This window comes from Xyrauchen texanus, chromosome 6, assembly GCF_025860055.1.
Source record: "Xyrauchen texanus isolate HMW12.3.18 chromosome 6, RBS_HiC_50CHRs, whole genome shotgun sequence".
Taxonomy (NCBI): Eukaryota; Metazoa; Chordata; class Actinopteri; order Cypriniformes; family Catostomidae; genus Xyrauchen; species Xyrauchen texanus.
In genome coordinates this window covers 48085444-48096859 of record NC_068281.1, presented here as the reverse complement: position 1 = coordinate 48096859, position 11416 = coordinate 48085444, and the positions used below count along the sequence as shown (strand labels likewise).

Below are 11416 nucleotides of genomic sequence, written 5' to 3'. Positions count from 1 at the left end.
CGGGGGAGACGCACAATTCCAAGAGCCACGCATTAGTTATAAACTCCATCTGACAGGCGGGCCGAGGAATTCAAATTCCGTGAATCCAGAGATGAGTAGAATAAAACCATGTTGGAAGAAATATGATTGCATGAACTTGCAAAGAAGCAGGGAGCTCTCCTCAGAAACTGGCGAGGACCAACGGCAAAACTCCAAGAGTCCAAGATGGGCAACAGAAGGCAGAACATACTCAATGAATCAACCTGTATGACCCAAATTCAAAGTCCATGCACTCCAGCCCCACTGGACGTCGATGAATCAAGCAGTCTATTTAAGACTGCATGTAGCAGTCCTGGCGAAGATCATCAGTGACTGCAGCAGTGTTTATTTCTTTTGAGGAAATCCAGTCAGAAAAAAGGCCACCAAAACAAAAGCATCTAAAAACATTGAAGAGAACATGTAGAGCAGCAGCAGACAAACATGCCAGCATTCACTCTACCAGAAGTGAGGTGTGAGATTTGCAGAAAAAGAGTAACAATCCATTCCCGACTGTTTTAAAATACTGACAATGTGACAATTTTATAATTACATCCTGTCCAATAGCAGTGTTTATGAGTAACCCAAAGCATGAATGAATATACCAGATTCACAGGTAACTGAGTCATCTGTGCTAAATGTCGAATTGTCTAGTTCGAGCTCAGTGAACCCCATGTCCTCAGACTATTCAGCTTCCTCTCATTCATTCTCAGTACAAAACGTAAAAAGTTAACAAGCAGAAAGGAAAAAGAAAGGCCTACTTTTAACTAATTTTACTACTAATTTTATTTTTACACGCTTGATGCTTGAATCTTTATATTGGTCTACAGCATCAAGCTAACAACAAACACTGTTCTGCCGAACACTAATACTAAGTCTAAATCTCATAATTATAGTAATTCTGACATGATGTGAACACACCAAAACAGTAGCATAACAGGTATAGCTTACCTTGAACTTGCTCACCACCATCCCCATTATCTTTCTCCTCAGGTATAACCTTAGAGGTGTAAATCCAACATCCAATCCACGGACACTTGCTGTGGCAGGTGGTCTCTGATTTATAATTTTGTTCAGAATATTCAAATATGGAAGTGTGGTATGGTTTTTTTAGTTTTAAAATACACCATGTTTAAGCCCTTCCACCAGATTTCTGGTTTCAGACCTCCCTTTTGTTTTTGCAAAATACTCCTAACAATATTATATTTTTAATGTTTCCGACCATCATAGTGCATTGTGTTCATTTCACATTAAGTTATCAACATGAACGTCTCGGTTACCTACGTAACCTCGGTTCTCTCTAGATGAGGGAACGAGTATTGCGTAAGCTAGCTTACGCTACGGGAAAGATTCATCTTTTCTGAGATACTGAAGCCAAAAAATTATCCTTAATTTTGTATCCATTGTCAACGCAGTGCAGCAACTGCAGACCTTGAGCGGGCTATCTAGCGAGCTCATTGGTTGCTCTGCGGCAACTGCTGCAGCCTATAGACGAACTTGCGTGAACTCGCGCCCAATGAGAGGCGCCCGCGCGCTCACTGTCCCAAAGCCCGCCAGAATGGCCGTGGCTAGGGTGCATATAAGCGCAGTTCGTAGGCTGGAACCCTGGTTTTCATTGAATGAAGCGAAAATCACTGCGTGGCGCTGAAGCACGCCAGCTACGCAATACTCGCTCCCTCATCTAGAGAGAACCGAGGTTACGTGAGGTAACCGAGACATTCTCTTACGAGAGGTTCTCTCGTATATGCGTAAGCTAGCTTACGCTACGGGAACCCATTGTCAACGCCGTGCGCGCCAAGCATCCACTGCATGAGCCCCAGGGGGTGGGGGACCCGGGGGAGCCCTTGTGAGTGGGGAAATAATATTTGGCCGGCAAGAGTGCGGGTCAGTGTGTGTGTGATACATAAGCACATAGTGGGAAGGGAAACAGAGCGGCGGTGCCGGTCTGTGTGGAATGTGTCCCATTAGTGCAGCTCACCAGGGGAGCTGTAGCGTATTAAACCGCTAGTAGTTTTGCCTGCAGAGCGGGCACTTCCAGATTGTAAAATCTGACAAAGGTGGAGGGGGAAGCCCAGCCCGCTGCCACACATATGTCCTGAATGGAAATCCCGCTGGACCATGCCCACGAGGAGGCCATGCCTCTGGTGGAGTGAGCCCTAATGCCTAATGGGCATGGCAGGTCTTTCGACGCCAGACGCTGCAGCAATAGCGCCCACTATCCATCTAGACAGTGTCTGTTTCGAGGTGGCGAGACCCTTGGTGGGCCCTCCGAACGAAACGAAAAGCTGCTCAGCGCGTCTGAAAGAGGCGGAGCGCGCAGTATACAATCTCAGTGCTCTGACTGGGCAAAGGAGATTTGTGTCACGTTCGCTATCGGATGCTGGCAGAGCCGATAGGGAAATAATCTGTGCTGTGAAAGGAGTACGGATCACCTTGGGGACATAGCCGTGTCTAGGCTTTAAAATGACCTTGGAGTCACTTGATCAAAACTCCATACACGCAGCACTGACAGACAGCGCGTGAAGGTCTCCCACGGATGACCAGCTCGTTTTTTCCCCGTGACTGGCCGTGCAGGGTTTCGGCGAACGCCGCGACGGCCGCCACATACACTTTGAGTGTGGATGGGGATCTGCCCTTATCCAACAGCTCTTGTAAAAACACGAGCAGTGACGACACCCCACATGTCCGTGGGTCCAGGTCTCTGTCGGTGCACCATTTTGAAAACACCGACCATTTGGACGCATAGAGTCTTCTCGTGGAAGGGGCTCTAGAATGTATGATAGTGTTCATTACTCCAGTGCGGCAAAGCGACGGGTAGTCGTTGATCACCCACGCGTGCAGCGCCCAGCGCTCTGGGTGGGGATGCCAAATCGTGCCGCGAGCTTGAGAGAGGAGATCTGCTCTCACTGGGATGGGCCACGGGGCTGTCAGTGAGAGCTGCGTAAGCTCCGGAACCATGTCTGATTCTCCCAGCCGGGCTATGAGGAGCACCGAGTGACACGCTTCCTGATCCTCTGCATTACCTGTGGCAATAGCGAGACGGAGGGAAGGCGTAAAGCGGGCGGTTGGGCCAGTCCTGGGCCAGCTGCCCTCGCTTGAGAAAAATACTGGGCAGTGAGAGTTCTCTTCTGACGCCGAAGAGGTCTATCTCTGCTCTGCCGAATATTTGCCATAATTTCTGGACTTTTTGAGCGTGCAGGGACCATTCCCCTGGGGGAACATTACCTCTGGACAGTCTGTCTGGGCCGCCGCTCAGGTGGCCTGGCACGCGCGTCGCCCTCAGCGAGCGCAGGTGGCCCTGGGACCAACTTAGTATGCGTTTTGTCAGATGGAAGAGGTTCCTGGATCTGACACCGCCCTGACGGTTTAGATAGGATACCACAGATCTGTTGTCCGAACGGACCAGGACGTGGTGACCCTGAATGACCGGGAGGAAGTGCACGAGCGCGCACTCGACCGCTATCATTTCCAGACAATTTATGTGAAGGAGCTTTTCCTGAACTGACCATAGGCCGAAAACCGGCGAGCCCACGCAGACCGCGCCCCAACCCGTGTTGGACGCGCCTGTCGAGATGACTTTTGGCGAGATACAGCTCCCATCGCCACTCCCCGCTGATACCATTCGGCCACCATCCAAGGCTGCAGAGCTGATATACAGGTCTGAGTCACTCTGATCGGCTGGCGGCCTGTGGCCCACGCCCGGCGCAGACGCCGGTGTTTAGCCAATGCTGAAGCGGGCGCATGCACAGTAAACCCAGCTGAAGTACTGCTGCGGCTGAGGCCATGTAACCTAACACTCTCTGAAATTTCTTCAGAGGCGTGAGGCTGTTCATCTGAAAAAACGCGGCTAGTCGCTGAGCACGGCGCGCGCGCCATGTAGATAAGCGAGCCGTCATTGCCACAGAGTCTAGTTCTATTCCAAGGAAGGAAATTGCCTGACTGGGCTGTAGTGAGCTCTTGGTCCAATTGACTGCAAGACCCAGACTGTTCAGATGACTGAGGAGAACTGTCCTGTGAGACAGAAGCTCCGTATGTGACTGTGCCAAAATCAGCCAATCGTCCAAATAGTTCAGAATTCACAAGCCCTGACTCACGAGGGGTGCGAAGCCGCGATCCATGCACTTCGTGAAAGTACGGGGTGCTAAGGACAGGCCGAACGGAAGGACGGTGTATTGATAAACCTGACCGTCGAAGGCGAATCTCAAGAATGGCCTGTGACGGGGATTTATCTGAATCTGAAAATAGATCATCTGATTTTTCAGATCGAGAGAAATAAACCAGTCCCCCTGGCGCACATGCGCGAGGAGTTTCCTGATTGTAAGCATTTTGAACGGTCTTTTTGCAAGCACCTTGTTCAAAACCCTGAGATCTAATGCGGTCTGAGGCCGCCGTCTTTCTTGGGGACAAGAAAATAACGGCTGTAAAACCCCGACTCGCTCAGTGAAGGCGGCACTCTCTCTATGGCCCTTTTGCACAGAAGGTTTGCTATTTCTGAACGAAGCATGCAGGCTGCTTCCGTGTTCACAGTAGTTTCGAGCCGCGCCCTGAAGCGGGGAGGGTGGCGATCGAACTGTAGCAAATAGCCCTGTTTTATTGTGCTTAACACCCATTTGCATATCCCTGGGATAGCTTCCCACGCTTTGAAGCGTAACGCTAGAGGGTGAATGGCCGAGTCGCCCTGATTGCCGCATACACAGCGGGCTGAACAGAATGTGTGAGCGCGCTTATTGTGCTTATGCATGACTGCTCGCAGACAGCAGGGACATGCTGTTCTGTGAGTGACTTCCCGATTGAGATGAATGGGGAAAGAGTCACATCTGTTAAGTGATGCGCGAGCATAGTCACGGGCACGGGACTTACACATAGAGAGGTGTTTGCTGGCTGTGTGACAGAGCGGGCAGAGAGTTATTGACTCTAACACTCGAGCGGGCTGTGCCCGCTTTATGTGAGTGTGCTCTGATAGGAACACGGGAAGTGTAATGCTTGTGTGTAGGCACAGCCACAGGTGTCTCTCGGTTACAGTCAGCGAGGCCATGCACTTCCCTAGGGCTTGAGCTGCAGCTTTGGTGGCGCGAAGGGCGAGGTCCGTCGCGCTCCTTAGATCTGTAACAGCCTCTGGGTTCCTGCCTTTCTCATCCCACTCCCGAAGAAGGTCCGCTTGGAGGATCTGCAAGACGGCCATGGAATGCAGAGCAGATGCGGCTTGGCCGGCGGTGGAATAGGCGCGGCCAACACAGGCGGAAGTAGTTCTGCAGGCCTTAGACGGGAGCACTGGCTTAGACCGCCATCTCGCAGAGGGCGGGCAAAGGTGTGCTGCTACCGAATCCTCGACCGGGGGGATGGAAGAGTAGCCCTTCTCGGCGGCGCCGCCCACTGAAGCGAGAGAGGTGGAGACGTGGGATCGAATCCTGGCCGAGAGAGCGCTGCTCCACGATTTAGAGAGCTCGGCGTGGAGTTCCGGCAGGAAGGGAGCGGCCTGGCCGCTGGCGCTGCGGTGACGGCTTTGAAGAAAGCAGCCGCCAAGTCTGTTGGGAGCCTGCTCAGGGGCGGTGACCACTCGAGCCCAAGACGGTCGACGGCCTGTGTGAGGAGGCGATCAGTTCCCCTTCGACTCGGGCGCTGGTCCTGCTGGATTCCTGGGCCGATGAGGAGGCTTGTGACCACCTCGCTGTCCGAAGCCATGATGGAACAGCAGCCCTTGTCCTCCGCCTCGCTCTCCAAGGTGGCAGCAGTGCGACCGCCGGGCGGCAACTGCGCGGCCCCGGGGCGGGAGGGTGAACGCGATGCTCGAGGGAGAGGCTCCGGCGAGACAGTCGCTCTAAACCCGGTTCCGCAGCCTTTGGGAGCAGCGCTTCTTCGGCGCGGCGAACAGAATGCGGCGCTGGCGGCTTCGGTCCTGAGCGCTGAGTCGAGCCCACAGGGTCGACATCGGAAGCTCCTTGCAGAGGTCGCATCCGCCGTCAGCGAAGGCAAGCTCTGCATGCCCCAGTCCCAGGCAGAGAGCGCAGATGATGTGGCGGTCTCCGGCGCTGAGAGGGGTGCGGCATGAACCGCAGGTGCGAGGCATCTTTAAAAAGACGCCGTGCTTTTTGTGAAGTTCACTGAGGAACTAGTTTGCTTTAAAAGGATACGTCGCCGGATGGCGTAGCTCGCAGGATGGCTGAAGGTGGCGGCGCCGGCTTCTTCGAAGCGCTGTCCAAGCTTGCTTGATGCCCCTTGAACGGCGACGCGCTTCTTGCAGTTTCAGAGATGCGAAGAGCTTCGCTGAAGAGATGAAAATCAGGGTTCCAGCCTACGAACTGCACTTATATGCACCCTAGCCACGCCCATTCTGGCGGGCTTTGGGACAGTGAGCGCGCGGGCGCCTCTCATTGGGCGCGAGTTCACGCAATTTCGTCTATAGGCTGCAGCAGTTGCTGCACTGCGTTGACAATGGATACAAAATTAAGGATAATTTTTTGGCTTCAATATCTCAGAAAAGATGAATCTTTCCCGTAGCGTAAGCTAGCTTACGCAATACGAGAGAACCTCTCGTAAGAGAACTCAAGTTTCCTCAGAACCCAAAAATTACTTCTTGACCATGTCCATGTTTTCAGATCTGTGCATCACAGTGCACATGTCATCCATGCACAGCATGTGCATATGCAAACTTTGGTCAAAGAGGAGGAAATGCGATTAAAGTGTAAATATGCCTGTATAATGCAATCACACTATTCTGTAGAACTTAATGGCACTGGTGCCACAGCTCTCAAATATTAGTCTGGAACCACGTGGTTGTGGAATAATAAAGGCCTCTCAACAACTTCTCTTGTTGATGTAGCTTGCTGTGTCATCACAAATCACAGTTGCAGGAGGATGTGTCTATAGGAATGTATTTCCTGTTTCTGTGCTCTCATGTTTCACTCGTAGCTCAAACATATATGTTACCCCCATATAGGGTAAAGAACTATTTCATTGGTGGGTCCAATGGAATGTGGTTTTGCTGGACTATATAATGAAGTGCTGTACAATAAACGTGGAGGAAGGATTTGATAGCATTGGGTCTCTGTGTCATTTCTTTCTTCCCTCAGCTGAATTGCATCGAGACGGGGATTACAGATTAAAAAAAAATAAATGAAACACTTTGAATGACAAAATTTTCTTACAGTGGTCATTGAACAAGAGGAGACATCTAGTTCATGATTGAAGTGAATGTACTGTACACTCATTCACGACTGAATGTAATGAATCTGTCACCTCATTCATGAACAAGGATCTGCTGACTGGCTGAATGAGAGGAGGAGGCAAGTCATTCATTCAGTTCAGCAATATTGTTCAGCAAGGAAAGAGGCTGAATGAATTAGGAATAAAAGACTGATTTAACACATTACAATGAGATACGTATGTTATTGAATCTCATAGTTATTTCTTAGCATGTATTGTTGTCTTTTTTGTATAGCTTAATACAATTAAAACGTTGTGTTTGTGCTAAATAGTTCTCTGGTTATGTTTAAAATTACTTTCTGAAAATCATGTCATTCTATAATGAGTCTGACCGATCATTTCTCAAAAGTGTCTGATAATATGGTCAGAGCAAAGAAGAATTCTCCCAAGCATATGGCTGCTGAGAACATGGGTGGCGAGACTAGCAGCGAAAACGCTAATGCTCAACGATATGTTGACTGCGATGCCAATATCTTGGCTGAAATGGAGAAATTTAAAGAAAGTGGTTGATACTAAAATCGGAACTGTTCTGGAGGCGATACAAGAGCAAACTGCACAGCTTCTAGTGGTAGTTCATCGCACGGACAAGGTGGAAGAACGGATAGCTACAATGGATTCCACCACATCACTGGACACTAAGATTGCAAAGTTGGAGAAGTGGCCGCCTGAACTGATCAACCATATAGATGACCTGGAGAATAGAGGGAGACGAAGAAACATATGGATTCTTGGTATTCCTGAAGGCACAGAGGAGTCAAATGCAGTTAAATTCTTTGAGAAGTGGATCCCAGAGTACCTGGGTATGAGCATTAAAAATGGATGCATCAAACTTGACCGGGCCCATCGGTCAATGGCGGTTAGGAAACCAGGAAACGTACCCAGACAACATCCTCGAGCTGTCATCGTAAAGTTTCATAATTTTACAGACGAGTGATGGAAGCAGCGAGATGAGTTGGAATCTCAGAACGGAACTCTGCAGGCAGTGAATGAAGTGTGTCATTTTTGAACAACTACTCTGCAGTTGAGTTAAAAGAAACGCAATCTGTTCGATGAGGCAAAAAAGAGGCTCAAGGAATAAGGGTTGGATTATGCTTTGTTACAACCAACTTCTTCAAAACACTAGAGGATCCCTAGAAGTTTGCTGACTCACTCTTATAGACTTTCTTTTGAGACCCACCAATTTATCTGGACATTTATTAGTGAAACAGTAGCTTCAAGATGGGTTCTCATTCCAAAGATTTGTGAGTATTTTTTCTAATTAAAGGGTAACTAAACCCTAAACCAACTTTTTTTAGTTAATGATCTGTAAGAATGGAGCTTTATTAGTACTGGTCATTGATTCAAGTAATTTTTTTGACATTTGTGTATAAAGTGTTTTAATTCTACAATATATGGTGTAAAAACGTCTGAGTGCTGCCCTCTTCAGGTTGAACGGTGGCTACTGCAGTTGAATTTTCCTATTGGCTGTTTGCGGTACTCGTGACGTAAGCGGTGACAGCTGACGTAAGCAGGTTCCAGCTCACCACGCCCTTGGTACGAGCTACCACGCCCATGGCAGTATAAAAACCATCTCGTTTCGATCAAAACCACTGTAGCGAGTCAGGAGTTGGAATTGCGAGTATTGAAAACGATCAGGAGTATTTTAGCATCTATTTAGCATAGCATTTATATAGTTATTTAGATTATTTCGTGTAGCCTAGGTAGTTAATTAGCATATTTGTTAGTGTAGTATTGTTTGAAGCATAGTTAGTTAGTAGCATAGTATTGCGTCAGTTAGGATAGCTTCAAGTTAGCGTAGATTATCTGTATTTAGTACAGTGGTCAGGATGGTACATTCTGGTTGCAACAGCACTGCTGGACTGTATAGCTTTCCAGCAGACTTGGAAATTAGGCGCCAGGGGGTGCACGTCCTTGTTCTGGAAGACCGCGAGTTCCCGCCTAGAGCTGGAGGAGTGTGCAAACTGCACTTTACGCGGGATTGCTTCTCCAACGCAATGGAGGTGGAAATGGGCTTCTCCAAACAGCTTGCGCTGAAAAGCGACGCAGTGCCAAACGCTGCTCCTCCTGCATGGACTCCACCACCTCAGCGGCGTCTTGAGGTGAGTGATCATATATATTTGAATCACAATTTATGGTTAGGCTAAAGTTAATCCTCTGGGGTCGACAAACGCACATTCGCGATGCGGGAGTGTTAAACGTATTGCACCCTTATACATTGCATTACGGTATTGACTACCTGTATAGTTTTATTTGGAGGTATACGGTTTTGTACATGATGACGTTACGCTTTACGTCACATTCTTCTAAGTTGAGAGAACAGCTAACTGATGTTATGTTCAAGTGAAGCTTGCTAAATAAAAATCCTGCTAAAAGGATAAACATCACTGAACAGCGTTTCGTTTGTTTTTCCTGCACGCGAGTGAAGGTGAATGCGCACTCGGATGCTCAACAGGGAGTTAAAACCGCAGTTTGAGCCAGCGGCTCGAATTGATATGGCTCCGGCCCTGTGTCCACAGACAATTCACCCTCCTCCACTTCAGGTGAAGGTGGGGGAGAAAGGTCCTCGGCAAAGCTACTTGCGTCACTCCAGTCACTCTCCATTTTAGAGTCTGACAGCAGCTGTCACTATGGGTCTCAGGTGCACGCATCCCCCCCCACCCCCAGCTCAGCCCCGCCCTCGGTTCGTCCCCTCTATCCCCGCTGGGGTCTGCCCACTTTTCGAGCATTTTTCAAATATTGCTAGTGGGTGGAGTCAGACTCTGAGCAAGGGTTTAGTTACCCTTTAATGTGACTAACCAGTGGCCCGATGTGTAAGGCTAATAATGCAAGTTAAGTACAGATAGATGTGTGCCTGATGTGTGTTGAAGGGCATGGCCTCTTTTTTTCTGTTCTTCGGCTGTTGCTGACGGCATGCTGCACAAGAGCTTAGCATTACTTATTCTTATTCTCAAATGTTCATCGTTATATCTTTTGTCATTTTATCAGTTTCAGGTTTTTCCTTTTCTACTGTTTCATCTGTGTGTATTTTACCTGTTGCTGCTGGCACCTAACTAGAGTCTGTGTTTGAAGTGTTTTGCTATCAGGGTATATAGACACTCCATCCCAAAAAATCACAGTACTAGAGAAAACGTACTTTGATTATACGCTGCACATTTGGGCTAAAAAAATTTTTTCGGAAACAAATATAAATTATTCTTTTACAAATGTGTCTGATATTATCTGGAACCTTGTAAAATGCGATGTCTGCTTAAAGACTATTTGTACACTTCTTAATATATACACTGATAGCAAAACCCTTCAAGTGCTCCCACCCAGTTTCGAACTGGGGACCATTTGCGTGTAAAGCAAACGTGATAACAACTACACTATGGAAACGTGCCTATGAGGAAATTACCAACAATTGCTGCTACATATATGCTGAATATATATTTAGACAAGACACTCCATCCCAAAAATCACAGTACTAGAGAAAACGTACTTTGATTATGCGCTGCACGTTTGGGCTAAAATAATGTTTTCAGAGACAAATATCAATTATTCTTTTACAAATGTGTCTGATATTATCTGGAACCTTGTAAAATGTGATGTCTGCTTGGGGACTTTTTGCACACTTCTTAATATATACCCTGATTGCAAAATCCTTCAAGTGTTCTCACCCAGTTTCGGACTGGGGACCTTTTGCGTGTAAAGCAAACGTGATGACCACTACACTATTGAAACTTAGCTATGAGGGAATTGCCAACAATTGCTGCTACACATATGCTGAATATATATTTAGACAAGACACTCCATCCCAAAAATCACAGTACTAGAGAAAACCTACCTTGATTATCTGCTACACCTTTGTTCTACCAAAATGTTTCTGTAAACAAATATAAATTATTCTTTTACAAATGTGTCTGATATTATCTGGAACCTTGTAAAATTTCATGTCTGCTTGTGGACGTTTTGTACACTTCTTAATATATACCCTGATATAACGACAGACTTATCAAAACTTATTAAAGCCAATTACGGGAAATTATTGGGCAACATAAAAATGGACCTTACTAGATGGGAAATTCTCCCACTCTCCATGATGGGAAGAATAGAAACTATAAGAATGAACATTTTACCAAGGTTGCTCTTTCTTTTCCAATCACTACCTATATATGTTTCTGCCTCCACCTTTACTATATTAGATAAATGGCTATCCAAA

The 11416-nt window shown here is 47.6% G+C and overlaps 1 non-coding gene across 1 annotated transcript; it reads right to left on the bottom strand.

Annotated features, from left to right (window-relative positions):
* Positions 1-10520: 10520 nt before the first annotated feature.
* Positions 10521-10593, bottom strand: trnav-uac (transfer RNA valine (anticodon UAC)). The gene has a single exon. It is a non-coding gene; the product is annotated as a tRNA-Val (tRNA).
* Between the last annotated feature and the right edge of the window lie 823 nt (positions 10594-11416).